Here is a 17,200-nt window from a genome sequence, read left to right on the forward strand (position 1 = left end):
TCCCTCCTGTTTTAAAAGCAAACTATAGTATATTACACACTCCGCTCGGCACTTTTTTTCCCCACTCAATTATTTATCTTGGAAAGCTTTCCATACGAGTATGTAAAGAGCATCTTATTCATTTTTACAGTTGCAAAATTTTCCATTGCATGCTTGGGAAGATGATGTATTCAGCTGGTCCTGTCATGATGGCCATTTTTTTGATGTCTTTCAGCATTTTGCTGTTAGGAATAATGCTGCAAAAAGATAACTTTAGACAACTGTTTCATGCATTTTTGACCATATATGCAGGATAAAGGCCACTAAAGTAAAAGAGCATGATCCTGAGGGCCTGTGTACTTATTGGTTTTCAAAATTATTTATTTTACTGTGGTAAAACGTACATGACATAAAAGGTACTATTTTTCATTAAACATTACCCTTTTCCACGTTTTCCCCTTCTCCTAGCTCCTGGCAACGACCATCCTCCTTTTTCTATGAATTTGACCTCTCTAGATACCTTGTACAAGGGGAGTCATATAATATTGTCCCTTTGGAGTTCCTGCTGTGGCACAGTGGGTTAAGAATCTGGCTGCAACATCTCTGGTTGCTGCAGAGGCTCAGGTTCGATCCCTGGCCTCGGAACTTGCATATGCCATGGGTGCATCCATAAACAAACAAAAAAGCAAAAAAAAAAATTGTCCTTTCGAGTCTAGTGTAATTCACGTAACATGATGTCCTCAAGGTTTTTTCATTGTTAGAGCATGTGTCAGAATTTCCTTTCTTTTTAAGGCTGAAAAGATATTGCATTGTATGTACATATCACATTTTGTGTATTCATTCATCCATGAATGGGTGTTTGGGTTGTTTTCACCTCTGGTTATTGGAGATGCTGCTGTGAGCATCGGCACACAAATATGTGTTTACATACATGCGCCCCATCTCTGTTTTCAATTATTTTGGGTGTACACTCAGAAGTAGGATTACCTATGTTTAATTTTTTGAGGAAATGATATATTGTTTCCAGAGAAGCTACACCAATTTCTTTTTTCATTTTTGGCTGCCCCCATGGCCTATGAAGCTCCCAGGCCAGGGATCAAATCCGAGCTGCAGCTGTGACCTATGCTACAGCTGTGGCAATGCTGGAACCTTAATCCACTGCATCACAGTGAGAACGCCCAGTGGCACCATTTGCATTCCCAGCAACACTGCACAAGAGTTCCAGTTTCTCCACATCCTCGCCAGCACCTAATTATTTTCTGAATTTTTTTTTATAATGCCATCTTAGGGGTGATTAGTGATATTAAGCATCTTTCTATGTGCTTATTGGCTGTTCGTATATCTTCTTTGAAGAAACATATTTTCAAGTTCTTTGCCCACTCTTTAATTGGGTTTTAAATTTTTTTGTCCAGTTCCCTGTAATTGCATTTATAAATTAAACTTTGCAATATTATTATGCTCTTTTTGACAAAAAAAAAACATAACAGACAGTAGTTACAACATAACCACTTTTCAGTTCATTTATTTAATAACATTTCATAAGAACCTGGTATGGAGCAGGCACTATTCTTGGGGTTGATGAAAGAAAAATGAATTCGAAATCATCACTGTCTTTGCAGAACTTCCAGGTAAATAAACGAATGATTCTAACAGTGTTTGTTAAGGGCTGTCTGTCATGGGGGAACACAAGGAATTTTCTTGGGCATAAATTAAATCAAGAATGTCTTGGGGTTTACTCCATGAGTCCAGTAGAAAAAAATTACTCAGTGCAGCAGAAATGAATCCCTCTAGGAAGCATGAGGTTGCAGGTTCGATCCCTGGTCTCACACAGTGTGTTAAGGATCTGGCATTGCCATGGAGCTGTTGGAACCAAGGCCATTTGCAATGTCTCCATCCCAAAGTTCTCACCTTCCTATAGACGCTTCTGCTACAAAATGGCACAGAAAGTGTGGTATGAACCTCACCGAGTGAGCTCCTAGAGTAGAGACTTATCAATTGAATTAAATTTTCCTTGAGCACTTACTGTATGCCCAAAACTGTGCTCAGGTAGGGTCAGAGAAATGCTCCTCTGATCCTCTCCATGTTCCCATCCTAAGACAGGACTGACAAAAAGATGGCAAAGGACTGCCATGGTACCCACTGCATCACTAATTAATGGTGGCCTTTTTCTGCTTGGCATGTGGCCTCCATGTTTCCAAGCAAGACCCTGCCAGCCATTGGAAGTTGACACTCTAAACTAAACCCATATGCTATTTGGTTGTTGAGGGAAATAGGAAATTGGGGTGGGGGGGATATATATGCTGCTTGGATGGCAGAAAAATTGGGAGTCATAGAGAGTGAAAATCAGAGATCCTGTTCTCTCTGAGCCGAGATATTCGTGCGTCAAGGCAGCCACCTATTTTGCTTTTCTTCCTAAGTTTATAATTCCTCTGTTTTCATGTTGTATGTTAAGAGTGAAAAATGCCATGGCTTTACTCCCCGAAAGAAGTCATTGGTAGGCAGGCTTTGATTTGACCAATGAATTTACATGTTGGTTTGCATCTTGTTTATCTTTCTATCCCTAGTTCCTGCCCAGCACCTGGGACAAGACAGGGGCTCACAGAACATCAGCTGCATGAATGGCTGAATTTATGGGGAGTGTGGAGCCTCCCCATTCAGCAAAATAAACAATGTCTGCGCAAGAGGAAACCCCTGAGACACAGCAACGGCTCTTGGGGAACCATCGTGCATGCGTGCAAGCGTGCATTCATTCCACAAATGTTTACCCTCTAGACTGAGGCTAAAGGACCCAGCCCTGTGGATCCTCCAGTCCAGCGCTGGAGGCATACCTTAGATAAATAAACACAGAGCTATAATAAACCGATCAATGCCAGGAAAGAGAATGCAGGAAGGACACAGAGGAGGTGGTTCCAGAATTGGCTGGTGCAGAGGTGGGGCAGCCTCTGTACTCAGCCACTCACCTTGCTGACACAGGTCCCCAAAGGGAAGGACTAAGGGGCACGGTGGCCAGCTGACCGCAGTGCATTAGAGGCCCCGGGTTCTTAGCACAAACTGCTTTCTGCCAGTGAGAGGTCTGTTATCTAACACAGTCCACGGGCTTGGCTCGTGGTGACAACGGGGTTTTCCAACACCATTAAAATTTTATCTGCTGAGACTTCTGTTCTGGAGAGGCAATGAACTAAATATTTAAGAGAGTGCCGAATTAAAATTGACAGACCCAAAGAAGTCTCCTACTTTGTAATTATAAAAATTAGCATACTCGCCCCTTCATAAAAACGTACACTTACAGACTTTCTTGGTTTTCATTTTATGGTGGCGGAGCTAAATCTGAGCCCTTGGAGTTTGGATTTTTCAAAATTTCATGAAAATAGTGACTTCATTCTCTTCTTTTTAAAGCTCTAATTTCTTCTCTCCTTTTTTATGAAACGATGGCCAGTTTCCAAATTCTCATAAGACTGTGGGATGCTTATTCTGTTCTATTGGGCTTCCTTTTCCGAATGTTCTCTCTCTGCAAAATATAAAATTGGAAGCCTAAAATAAAACCCCTAAAATTAAACCCTAAAAAAAAAAAAAAATCAGAACCTGAATTCTCTTTACTAGCACATTCCATAAACTCTTTGGTGGGTTAGACAAAGGGGATCATTTAAAGCCCTCCCAAGCAATAAGGATATTATAAAGACAAAGAAGGTTTCAAGATTTAATTGTCAGTAAGGCTCCCTTCACGTGACCGTAACAATGATTTCAAGGACGCCAGTGTCGTCAGTTTTCCATCGCTGTTGTGGGGTTTGCCCAGCATCTATTTTTCCCCCCTGGTCTCTGACCTTTGCGGCCCCTCTTTGCTTCACTGTCTTCAGACAGTGTTTCCTGAATGTTCCCCACAGTTTGCTCTTTGCAGCAGAGAGAGTTGTGCATCCCCGTGGTTCTGGAGGATAACCCAGAATGACTTCCCGCAAGGACAGAATTTCTGTGTGATCTCCTGTTTTAGTTTCCCCTTGACCTCTGCAGTTTACACTCTTGGCATATCCCCACTTGTTTTAATATAAAAGTGTCTATTTTTCCAAACCCTCGAGTCATATGGCTGCTTGGGGATGCTGTGTCCAGCACGCCTGCCCTACGGCGGTGCGACTGAGGGACCGGATGGTGGGCCAGCAGAATGCACAGCTGACTGCAGGTGTATTGAGCTTTCCACGTAGCTGGGTGAAGACCAGAGCCAGACCTTCACTCGTGGTCCCAAGACGCCAGCAACTGGTTGTCCTGAGAGCTTTTTCAATCTCCTTTTGCATCTCCAAATGCCACGTCCTTCCTGAGGCCTCCTTTATGATCCTAGCTGGGGCAGAATCTCCCCCTCCCCCTTTAAATTCATGTGGTGAAAGCAGACAGAACAAAAGGAGGAGGCAGAATGTGATGGAAAATGATGGCAGGAGAAAAATCCTTATTTTGCCATTATCACTGTAACGAGTCGGGTGAAAGTCATGGGGCGGAAGGTGCTGGGGAACAGGAGAGCCACATGCCTCAGAGTTACACGCCCTGGATTATTCATTAATACGAGAGGAAACTTCCCGTGCCTGCCCCGCGGTCTGTCAGCACCAGGGTCACGGGAGAAGCTGACGTCATGAGCTCTTGCTCTGATGCAAGAGGAAAGGCACCACATCAAATATTTAGCATCCGGCCCAAATCGTTTTAACCTGACTCTAACGCCGAGGACACGGTCAGACCAAATCTGACCCTAGGACCGTCTATGAGAAAACTGGCCTGGATTCCAAAAATGTGTCGGCATCAAAACTAATAAAAACATAGGCAAGGGGGTTCCCATTGTGGTGCAGTAGAAATGTATCTGATTAGTATCCATGAGGATGTGTGTTCAATCCCTGGCTTTGCTCAGTGGGTTAAGGATCTGGCATTGCCATGAGCTGTGGTGTAGGTCGCAGACGCAGCTTGGATCCCGCGTTGCTGTGGCTGTGGGTATAGGCCAGCAGCTGCAGCTCTAATTTAACTCCTAGCCTGGGAACTTCCATATAATGCCGGTGTAGCCCTAAAAAGCAAAGCAAAAAAAAAAAAAAATAGGCAAAGGATCTGTTCTAGGTAAGTCAGGGCTAGAGGGGTCTGATGTTTAAACATATTGCCTGATCTTTGATGGGGTCTTGGATGACTGAGACATTTCAGTGGGGACTATTTATTTTATAATATTATTTTTCAGTGTTAAATTTCTTGGATGTGACCATAAGATTCAAGTTATGTAGGATGATATCATTTTGCTCAGATGAAATATTTGGGAATAAAACATCTGGGAATGAGGCATTATAATGACTTCAACTTACTCACAAACAATAGATAAATGGGGAGAGAGAAGGAGAGAGAGGACTCAAATGTTAGGAACATCGAATTGGTCAGTGGTGGCAAAAGTGTGTATATAGTTGTCGGTTGTAATCTTTGACTTTTTTTCTCTGTAGATTTGAAGTTTTGCAAGCTTCTGCAGAAAAGAAATCCATATAGCAACACATCCACCTACAACTCTCAATTTGGCAATCTTAACAGTGTGCGCTCCTTGTTTGTGGGGGTTCCACTGTCCCTAATGAGGTGATGAGATGTTGACTTTTTTGGGGGTGGTTTTAATAAAAAAAAAAACTTTTAGCTCATTCTAAGTAATTTATAAAACAAGCAATAGAATGGAAGGTTCTAGAAGATTTGAACACTTCCAGTCAACTTAAATTATTTCACATAAGAAGCCACCTAACTGTGTTGTAGAATAGAGGTTCCTTTCAACTGTGAGGTGTTGCCTTTCCTAGGATGAAGTCCCATCTCGTACATTCTATGGGCCCTGACAGAGGCTAACACCTGGCTTTCCACGCAATACGTGTTCAGCATAAGCATCACCATGAGAGAGCAGAGTACTGATTCCTTGTGCACTGAATGAATGAATGAACCTCTCTGCCACCCACCCTAGGGCACTAAAATGGTTCCGTCTTTGCAGCAGAGGGAAGGAGTTTTATTTTATTTATTTTTAAAATTTTTGTTATAGCTGATTAACAATGTTCTGTCAATTTCTGCTGTACAGAAAAGTGACCCAGTTTCATATACTCATAGTACTTACTAATATTAATAAGTATTTACTCGTATTATCTTCTACCATGTTCTATCACCAGTGATTGGATATGGCTCTCTGTGCTCTAAAGCAGGACCTCATTGCCTATCCATTCCAAATGGAATAGTTTGCACCTTCTAACCCCAAACTCCCCGCCCTTCCCACTCCCTCCCCCTCCCCTTTGGCAACCCCAAGTCTCTTCTCTATGTTCATGAGTTTGTTTCTGTTCTGTAGATAGGTTCCTCTGTGCCGTATTTTTATTATTTATTTATTTATTTATTTTATTTTTTTAGGGCCATACATATGGCATATGGAAGTTCCCAGGCTAGGGCTCGAATCGGAGCTGCAGCTGCCGGCCTACACCACAGCCATAGCAATGCCAGATCTGAGCCATGTCTGTGACCTTCACTGCAGCTCACAGAAATGCAGGATCCTTAACCCACGGAGCAATGCCAGGGATCAAACCCACATCCTTATGGATACTAGTCAGGTTCGGAACTCCTGTGCCATATTTTAGATTCCACATATAAGTGATATCATATGGTATTTATCTTTCTCTTTCTGACTTACTTCACTTAGTATGAGACTCTCTAGTTCTATCCATTGTTGCCGCAGATGGCATTATTGTGTTCTTTTTTATGGCTGAGTAGTATTCCATTGTGTACATGTACCACATTTCAATCCATTCATCTGTCTGTGGACATTTAGGTTGTTTCCATGTCTTGGTTGTTGTGAATAGTGCTGTAGTGAACATACAGGTGCATGTGTCTTTTTGAATGAAAGTTTTTTGCCTGGATGTATGCCCAGGAGTGGGATTGCTGGATCATCTGGTGGTTCTATATTTAGTTTTCTGAAAAACCACCATACTGTTTTCCATAGTGGTTGTACCAATTTACATTCCTACTGACAGTATAGGAGAGTTCGCATTTTTCCACAGAAGGTAAGGAATTTTAATCTTCATGGGTCACGAGGAGGTTGTGAGTGCTTCCAGGGTGCAAGCCCCACCTTTAGGATGCTGGATTTATTGGCCTTGAAAGCCTGGCCTTCATCTGTACAGATGATGGGACTCGTGTGTGTGTGTGTGTGTGTGTGTGTTGGGTTAGGGAACTGCCCAAATAAGTTGAGAGCTATGCAGCAATAATGCTTTTATAATCAAAGAGGATGGTCACAAAGTTTCAGATGATAAAGTTTTCATGAAGTGATGTTTTAAGGATTTAGGGCATGAACAAAAGAGAGGGAATGCATATTTAAGTTCGAGCAAACACACTTCCCAGAATTATGTATTTATCCAAGGTTTGGGAACGCTGTGAATTTTTCTCATGTTCAGTTGATGAGGGAAGCCCTGTTTTGTCTTCCAGAGGCGTCCAGGCCTTCACTTGGAGTTTACTGTGTTTTACTGAACCCATCCTGGATGGAGACGGAGGCACTGAAGGGTCTGGGCAATTTCCAGGGACTGAACCCTCTCCTTTAGAGGCTGGTTTTCTTCAGTGTGGTCCCTTCATGAGGCTTGGATGCTGAGAGCCTCGGGGTTGGTCTGGATGCTGGTGGAGACTATTTCTGCTGGTTCGGTCTGACCACCAGCCAGCCGGCCAGTTGACCTCCTTCCCAGCTCGCCGCAAAGCCAGCACCTTGCCAAGGTGAGTGTGTCGCTTCCTGGAAGATCACACAGCTGGTCTCACCCAGTGAAAACCTGTCTCTCCTATTGCATGACCTTGTCATCACCCCTTGCAAAACAATAAGCCCTGGCATCATTGTGCCCAGGATTGTTTGGCTTCTTCCCAGGACCAGCTCCTGTAACAGGTGCCTCCTCACTGGCCGTGAACCGGTCTGTCTTTGCCCAGAGGGAAGAAGACACTGTTCCAAAGAGATTGTTTGACATTCGTATCTTCCCCAGGGATTGTGCAGGGGCGGTGGGAGGGGATATAATAAAGGGAGACCCTAACCCCACACTATGTACCACTCTTTGCTTTTGGTTTTCCATTCTGGTCCCATTTGGATGTTTTGATTCTACTCCGGGCCCCAGAAATCTTCCTCCCTTCCCCACCCCTTTTGAGAACCAATAGCGGGAAAGGCGCAGGGGAGTGTGATTCCACATATGACACTCCCGTCTCTTTTATTCTGAGTCCTGTTGTGTCTCAATGATTGACTTACTTGAATATTTAAATTTTACTTCATGTCAGTAAATTTGAACAGGAAATGCATTTGTGTAACTTGAATGTCAAAGCAATAGCGAAGGGGTATGTTGAGATTTCTCCACCCGCCCGTTCCATGCCTTCCACTTGCCTCAGTGGCCACTCTCCACCCACCCTCTTCCACCTGCTCAGCCTGGAAGCTGCCCCATGGAGCAAGTGACCAGGCTTCTTGGCTCCATTTTGCCAGACAGAGAAGCTGATGGAGCTTCCTGAAATTGCTGGTCCTGGGTGATTAACTTCCTCTGCTGCTTCCTTCATCCTGTCTCCACGTGGGCACGTCGTCTCTACATTAAATCCTTTTCTCTTAAACCCACCTGAGTGGACCAACACCTTGAGTCAGACCCACCTGGACTAAAGGGAGCGAGAACAGGGCTCAATTCTCAAAGCCACACAGCAGACTTGTGGCACACAGGGCCCTGCTAGGGACGGAATGTGTCTGCCCTCATCCCCAATTCCTATGTTGAAGCCCAAACCCCACTGGGATGGTCTTGGGAGGTGGGGCCTTTGGGAGCTGATCAGGGTTAGGTGAGGTCATGAGGATGGGGCCCTGTGATGAGATCAGTGCCCTTGGAAGAAGAGGAAGACATTTGAGCTCACTCTCCACAGGCACGCATGGAGCGGAGGCCACAAGAGGATGTGAGAAGGAGGTGGGTCTGCACGCCAGGAAGAAGTTCTCACCAGAACAGAATTTGTCACCTCCTTGATCTTGAACTTCCAGCCCCCAGAACCATGAGGAATGAACATCTGTGGTTTAAGCCCACGAGTCTGGGGTAATTTGTTATAGTGACCCCAGGGATTAACGCAGTCCCCAAAGCCAGGAAGCCCTGTCATTTGCCTGACTTAGGACCCTCTGTCTTCCTGAGGAGGGCAGTGGACTCACCAGGGGCTTGGGGTTCAGAGTGAGAAGCTCTACAATCAGGAAGAAGCCCTCAGTCTGGCGGTGGCTCCGTGGAGAGGTGAGGATGTTGGCAGCAGGTTGCAAGGCAGATCCTCGGAGGAGGCAGCAGTGGAGGAGGTGGGGGGACCCCCGGGCGGGGCTTGAGAACAGCTGGACCAGGCTGGGGGCCGGCCCCAGGCTGAGGGACCCACTCATGGGCCTGGGTGAGGGTCTGTTTGGACGTGCGTTTTTCTGAGGAACAAGTGCCTTTGACCGTGGTCGAGGGACGCTCTTTGGCTTCAGCTTCGCAATGCTTCCTCCTCCGCCCTTTGTTCTGCAAGGCTCAAGCCCTGCGGGGGCGGGGGGGGGGCCTCAGTTCTGTGACCTCAAAATGTGCTGGGGGTCCAGCGTGAGGAGCTAAAAAAAAGTGACCTGCATTGGAGTCTCTCAAATGAAACAAAAAATGTTTTTGCTCTATTTGACCCAGGTTTTAACTGATGCACAGGGTGGCCGGCCCCCCAGCATGCTGCCCATCGGATATCGCCTCCTGGCAGGAGCTGAAAGCCTTTGAGCCCCTTCTGCTCTCTATTCGCAGTGACTTCCTCTTGTGGAGTAAAATTTAGCAGTTCAATTTTCCTCCCAAGGAAAGAAAGAGAGAAAAGAAAAGGCCAGTTCGGGGCTGGGGGAACGGAAGAGCACTTCAGAAGGAAATTTGGGAGAGAGAAAAAAAAATCATGTTATAAATAACTCAGGAAGAACAGTGAAGGCGTTTCCGTTGTGGCTTAATGGGTTAAGAACAACACTAGTATCCATGAGGATGCAGGTTCAATCCCTGGCCTCGCTCAGTGAGTTAAGGATCTGGCATAGTTGCTGCAGAGCTGAGGTGTAGGTTGCAGATGCGGCTCAGATCGGGTATACCTGTGGCAGTGTAGGGTGGCAGCTGCAGCTTTTATTCGCCCCCTAGCCTGGGCACTTCCATATGCTGCAGGTACGGCCCTAAAAAGGAAAAAAAAGGAAGAGCAGTAGAAAAGCACTATGTTTTTCTGTGACGTGAAATCTGGAAGGTGATGAGAGGAGAAATCTCATTTGCCTCCCTGGGGATGTTTTTCTTTGGGCTCTAGCAGTTTCTGAAGGGGGAGAAAATCCATCTTGATGTGTGGCGTTCCTTCCTGCATTTAGAAAGCCAAGCTCTGCAGGGGGTGAAGCAGGAATAAACTTGAGCTTGGTCTGGAGCGGGGTCTAGGGCAGGACCAACTTCCAAAGGTGACCAGCGCACCAACCGCTTCCCTCTCTGCTGGGGCAGTGCCCTTCCCCCTGACGTCACCTGTCACGAGGCCTGTGTGACTCTCCAGCCCTCCCATGGGGCTTGGTTTGGCCGCCCTGACATTCAAGTGTCCTGAAATCGAAAGGGAGGAGCGGGGGCAGAGGCGTCCTTTAATCATCACCCCTTTTCTAAGCGGCAAGAAATAATTATCGAGAACTTTTTGCAACATATTAATTCCCTTGTCTGAATAGAGATTGAAATTTGTTAACTGATAATTAATGTCTTGTTTACCTTTTAATTAAAAGTTAACTGCCAGTGGAAAGTGCCAAGGAAAATTCTCGGCCTGCACGCAGGGCAATTCAGGCTCCATGGGCGTTGCTGACCTGCCATCCAGTCGGAGGGCTGGCCAGCAGGTGGCTTGGGTGGGCAAGTGATTAGGGACTCGGGGACCTTGAAAGAGAAGTTACTTCTATTGTGCAAACTCATGCCCTAGGTAAGGCTGAAATGATTAAGAACAGAAATCATCTCCAAAGCCACTACCCCGTCAGCTGCCAACCCCAGCTCCACTTTGCTTCTGGAGAGGAGAGGAAGGCTTTGTTTTGTCTTTCTGGGGAAGGCTGGTGAATCATCGCAGATAATAGCTTTTTCCCAGGTCCTTCCATAAACGGAGGACAGCTGGCCACCAGGCTTTAAAGGCTCCGCTGGGATGGGTGCCTCCTTTCCGCTCTTCCGATTGGCATGCGCTGTCACAGATGGCGTTTAACTAAAATTTCCCCAAAGGAACCTTTCTTCCCAACATGGTTCGTACCTCAGTCCATGGCGTGTGTTAGGTTTTGTCCAAGTTGCAGGGGGCGGAGGGGGGCAGGTAAAAATAGTTTTACCAAGAAATTTTTTTAATTGTATTTTGCCCAAGTTTAACATCCATCCTTGTAGGATACATAGTGCCCATTTATTGAAATACTATTATGTGCCAGGCACTGTGCCTGAGTTTGGAGGTGTTGGTCTGAAGGCTATGAAATTTAGACATTCAATCGCAATTTGCCCTCCCCAACCCGACATTGCCCATGGCTTCACCTAATACCTAATTGTGCTTAATCCTCACACTCGGCCTATGGGGGGAGCATCATTTAATTAATTTTTTGGATGATGAGGCCCCGGAATTCAGGGATGTTAGGGTATTTGCTTAATCTTGCAGAGCCGGCAGGCAGGCAGAGACAGCTGTCTTAGGCTAAATAGCTTTTGCTACTTGGCGCCTTACTCGGGGCTTGGGAGCCTTATCTCTGTGTTTCAAGAAGTCTGGACTAAACCTCAGTGCTATTCATCAGGGGGTGGTGCTGTGCTCTGAAGGGGCACTTAAAGTGCGAAGGTTCAGAGTCACAGTGACTGGGGAGGGGACCCCTTTGGCACCTGCTGGGTGGGCCAGAGGTGCTAGGAATCCGGCAAAGTGTGGGGACATCCTGACCAGCCACCAGGCATTTTGTTCCAAGGGCCAGCAGCCTCCTCTTTAGGAATACAGGCTTGGGTGAACCCCAGGTTTCTTTGGCAATAGAATCCAATCATTCTGAGGCGTCAGACAGAGCGTTTCTTTCTGGGAATAGCTGACGGCTGCCCCTTTATGAGGATGTGCTGGTCCTGCCAGGCTCAGGGCAGAGGCTCCAGGGGAGCCTGGTTCTGGTATGTGACCACCTCCCAGGCATAGTCCATTCATTCCGGAGTGGACACCACGCTGGACTGATGTCTGGGAAACCTGATCACAAGTACACACGCAGACCCCATGTGGCTAGAGTCACGGCATGTGAACTTGGGCTTGTGGTGGTCATCTTCCATCCACATGGGCCTTGAGCATCGGGAAGCCCATTTGCAGTGAAAGAAGCAAGCATGCGTGCTTCCTGGTTCCCTAGCAACCGCCAGCCCTCGCATCCAGCCTTCCCTGTCCATCACCTGCCTTCTTGTCCTTGGCTTCTAGGGGGCAGCTTGCTTCCCTACAATCAATCCTCTTTGGCTTCAGCCAGTTGGATATGGGTACTGTTTTTCAAAACCAAAATAAGCCTAAGCAAGAGCCCTCTGTGGTCTACCTTTGCACACATGGTGTGTGTGTGTGTGTGTGTGTGTGTGTGTGTGTGTGTGTGTGAGAAAGATGAGAAAATAAAGTTAAACTTTATGAAAATGTGAAGATGCTGATCTTAATTTGACTCTATAGGAGGTTAATATTTTTAGAGTAGAAAAACGTAGCTTTCACGGACTGAGGTGAATTTTCCATTATTAAAAAGGCAAATTACCTGTGAAACAGAAAGCTGTTATTTATGAAAACAATTTATAAAGGGACAATTCTGATTTCCTAACTTAAACCCGTGTTTTTCCCCTTGAAATCCTTCTTTGACATCGGTCTTTTTATTTGTCTGGAAATGGATTCAATATTCATCTCTTTATTGTGGAGCTAATTTTAATAAAATGGACAAGCATTATTATAGTTTAACTACAGTTCGAAGTAAGAATACGTGCTTATTTCCACATCAAATAACTATTACCTGTGACGGGATGCTTGCTTTTTTCCTTTTTACGACTGCACTGCGGCATATGCAACTTCCCAGGCCAGGGATAAAATCAGAGCTGCAGCTGCCAGCCTACAGCACAGCCATAGCAACATGGGATCCCAGCCGCATCTCCAAGCTACACAACTTATGTGGATACCGGGATCCTTAACACACTGAGCCAGGCCGGGGATCCAACCTGTCCTCGCACAGACAATATTGGGTACTTACCCTGCTGAGCCACAATGGGAACTCTAACCTATGAATGCTTTTCATCTGTTGATTTTTTTGGCCACGCTCACAGCATGTGGACGTTCCTGGGCCAGGGATTGAACCTGCGTCCCAGCAGTGACCCAAGCCCCTGCAGTGACAATGCCACATCTTCAACCTGCTGCGCCACCAGGGAATTCCACCATCCTGTCAATTTCTTGTGGGCCCCTGGAGCAGTTATTTCCTTGTATTCAGATTACTACTGCCTAAGTTTTCCAGCTTAATTATCATCAAGGTTTTATCTTCATAAAAGTCACTGTACTACTTGGAAACAATCGTTTCAACGTCAATGAATACAATTGCATGTGAAAAAATTCCCTCCTGAGCTGCTGAGAGGTATGATGACAGCAGCAGGCAGCCACACCACACTTCTTTTATTTTCATAATTATAAGAGCCCATCATTATGAAAAATCATGTACTTGGTGTATTTTTTAAAAAATGCATTGTACCTGTTACACAATGGGAATCAGATTCTCAGGCATCAGACACTTTGGGAAATTCTTTGAGTTGTGAGAATTTTCTGGAACTTTTTTCCCAGAGGTGACTTCAAGCCCAAGCATCAGCATTCCAGATAACATCTAGAGTTTGGGAACCACACTCAGCTCCCGCAGAGACCCCGGCTCTACTCCAGGCCTTGGTCAGGGTCATTCACGTCTGAGTCCACATCATTCGTTTATTTCTCCTGAATCCTTGAGGGGTGGAGGGAGTTCGAGTCTGAACTTGTCACTTGTCACCTCATGATCGCAGCAGCTATAGGAAACACCAGGAAACCAACACAGACAGTCACTTCAATTCCCTGAGCCTCAGTAGTACTCATATTTATAATGGGCTATTTCTGCCTAGGTCAGGGTGGCATTCAATGTCGTAAGGCAGGTGAATATGCTTTAGAAGCTAAAATAACTCATCAGCCATTTGGCAGCTCAAACCTTGGCAATGCAATCTGTCTGTGACGTGAAGGGGCCGTCGGGGAGTGACCATGGAGTTAACGCAGGGGCTGTCCCTTGCTCGACTTCTGGTTCCCACACAGATGCCATCCCTTTGGTTTTGTGGGGCTCACCCTACTTTCAGAAGCCAAGCAGGTGAGGACAAGGGCTAGCACAGGCCCACAGACTATGGACATGAGACTGGCTGGCTGCCAAGGCCCCTGGGCTTAGGCAAAGTCACACGGCGGTGACTTAAGGCTTTGGAACAGACTGCTTGAAACCGACACCTGCTGGCTCTGGGGCCACGGGCTGTGCTCTGCGGTGGCGAGCCTCGTCTTTCTACCCTATGGTGCCACCCCCCTCATTAGGGTGTGCGGAGAGTAAATGGGAGTCTAGCAAATGCAGTGCAGGGGCCCAGCATGGGAGCTTGCCATCAATACCCACCCTGCCTAACTCCCGCTCCCTGGAACAACCTGCCACTCCCACCCTGGCCCAGATTACCTCGGGGGTGGGTGGGGGTTCGAGGGGGGGACTGTTTGGGTGGGAGATTCCTTTCCTCTGCTCTGCAAACTGTACTCTGCTGTTCCTGACTTCTGGAGGTGCGCGACCCCAGCCCTGTCCTGGCCCAATCCGATAACCGTCCATGCTTTCAAGTGGAAGGGCACAAGGGCTGGTAACAGAAAATGCCTTCCCAATGGGTGTCTACTGGGTCAGCGCTAAGGCAACCAGTATTTAGGACCCATGAATTCCCTCCCGGGCAACCCCTTAGATCAGCCCAGTTTTTATCTGCAAGCTTTCTTCACGCAGCAGAGGACAACCCAAGAGCTCCTAAAACCTCAGCTCCAGAATTGCCTCCCTTCTCTGTCTGGCATTGCAACCTGGCCGCCTGACTCCACGGGGCAGCCCTCACTGGCCCTGCCTAACTCCTCTCGTCTGAAGCACGATGCGCTTACACATAACCCGGACAATTCCCATTCCTTGGCTCTGCGCCCCCTTGCTCTCCCCCGAAGTCAGCGATTCTCTGGGAGACCCCTGGGGGAACTTCCGCTGGCTCCTCCCTTCCTGTGTCCTGACTCCTCCCCCTCCATCTCCCCATCTTTGGTTCTCCAGGATGAACTTTACAGGTGATGTGTGCCTCAGAGCCACGCCCCCTCCCACGCTGAGCCCCTCCCCTCTCCCAAGGGTAAAGCCCCTTCCTATAGCCCTTCAGCTGGTCCGCGTAGCTCTACCCACCTGGGCTTGTATCTCACAGGTTTCTGGCTGCTCTTGCAGTGGTTCCAGTACCTCGTGAAATTTTAAGTATTTTTTCCGTGGCCCTAGAGGTCCAAGGATGCACAGGCAGTACCTGGAGGTTTTCCTGGGGATCTTACTAAAGGAATTGCCATTATATGAAAGAGGGTGTGTTTATGAGGGGGAGCTGAGCAGCGAGGTCTTCCACATTTTTTTTTTTTTTTGTCTTTTTGCCTTTTCTAGGGCCGCTCCCTCGGCATATGGAGGTTCCCAGGTTAGGGGTCCAATCGGAGCTGTAGCCACCGGCCTATACCACAGCCACAGCAACAGCCAGATCCGAGCTGCATCTGCGACCTACACCACAGCTCACGGCAACGCCAGATCCTTAACCCCCTGAGCAAGGCCAGGAATCAAACCCGCAACCTCATAGTTCCCAGTCGGGTTCATTACCCACTGCGCCACGATAGGAACTCCATTCCACATTTTAACATTTTGGGGAAAGATGTCGCCTTTGCTGACACTCTGGCCCTTAAACGCTTCAGGCCAAGAGAGGGCCACAGAATAGAATGTTATCACGCAGAATATTTTTGACTTGTAGGTACTTATTTGCAAAAGCTCTTTTTCAGAAGATATATAAAAGCTTTTTTTTTTTTTTTCTGGTTAATTTTTCTCCATGATGAAAATGGCCTTGCCTTTGGGGATCCAAGTATATGATGGCATTTATGCATTTTCAAGCTTGCTTCCCCATAATTATACCTGGTCAAACCTCTCATTTATGAGGCTAGTGACTCCGTGGTCACTCTGGGGAGCACTGTCCTCTCCCCCTCCTTCCAGCTGGGAATTCAGTCAGGGAATTAAAATTTTTCTAAAGACTTTATTTCACTGAATTTGACTAAATTTTTTTTCTAATTTTACTGTAGCACTAATACGTTCTGCAGCACGATTTAGTATTTGGAGTTATTTAAAGTATTCCTATTACATCGAATGAACTTATTACTTTTTAGGCTAATGCCTGGCAATCTAGAATGACTAACGTGACATAAAGATTTTGCAGGAGATCATATTTGGACATCACTTTCGCTTTCATTTTGCAAGATTTCAGCACAATTTCCCAGCATCTGTGGACATAGGCATTAAGCCCAGATAAATGGGAACCATATATAATTCTTTCAGGATCCATTTAAACGCTGTTCATTATAGAAAGTGCCCCTGGGAACGTGTTATGGTTGTTTACTTTCTGTCTTCTCCTTTCTCCAGCCCCCACCCGTGAGACATGCAGACACAGATACACACACACCCACACCCCAAATCTTATTCCCGTGGGTTGGATCAACAGAAGCCCGAGTATATGGACGGGACTCTACTAAGTTCCAGCGAACAAGGCAGTGGTGTCCACCGTGTTATATATCCAAGAGGAAAAACCATAGTCAACTTAAAAAATGTACTACCATAGAAATTATTATTTTTTCTTGAGGGTAAACAGTTGATTGTCTGAATTCAGGGAATTGAAACTTATGTGGTGGATGAGAAATACCTAAATCACCTGCTGCCCAGGTATTTTCACTTCTGGGTCACTTGGGATTTCTCACACAGATGCTGTCTGAAATGCATTGCTTGTTTCATCCTGTGTGACCCGTGTGGCTTCTCCTGGGTGCCCCTGTGATCACGCACTGACCACAAATCCTACTGACCCTCTGTGGCCCCTGGTGGGCATTTGCCCTGATACCAGCGAGTCTGGGATTGTTATCACATGGGCCACTAGACAGTCAAGCACACAGATTTTGGAGTCAGGCTGATTGTTTCTAAAAACCAGACTTTAGGGAGACCCCAGTGTGGCTCAGTGGGTTACAA

This window comes from Sus scrofa, chromosome 13 (genome assembly GCF_000003025.6).
Source record: "Sus scrofa isolate TJ Tabasco breed Duroc chromosome 13, Sscrofa11.1, whole genome shotgun sequence".
In the NCBI taxonomy this organism is placed as follows: domain Eukaryota; kingdom Metazoa; phylum Chordata; class Mammalia; order Artiodactyla; family Suidae; genus Sus; species Sus scrofa.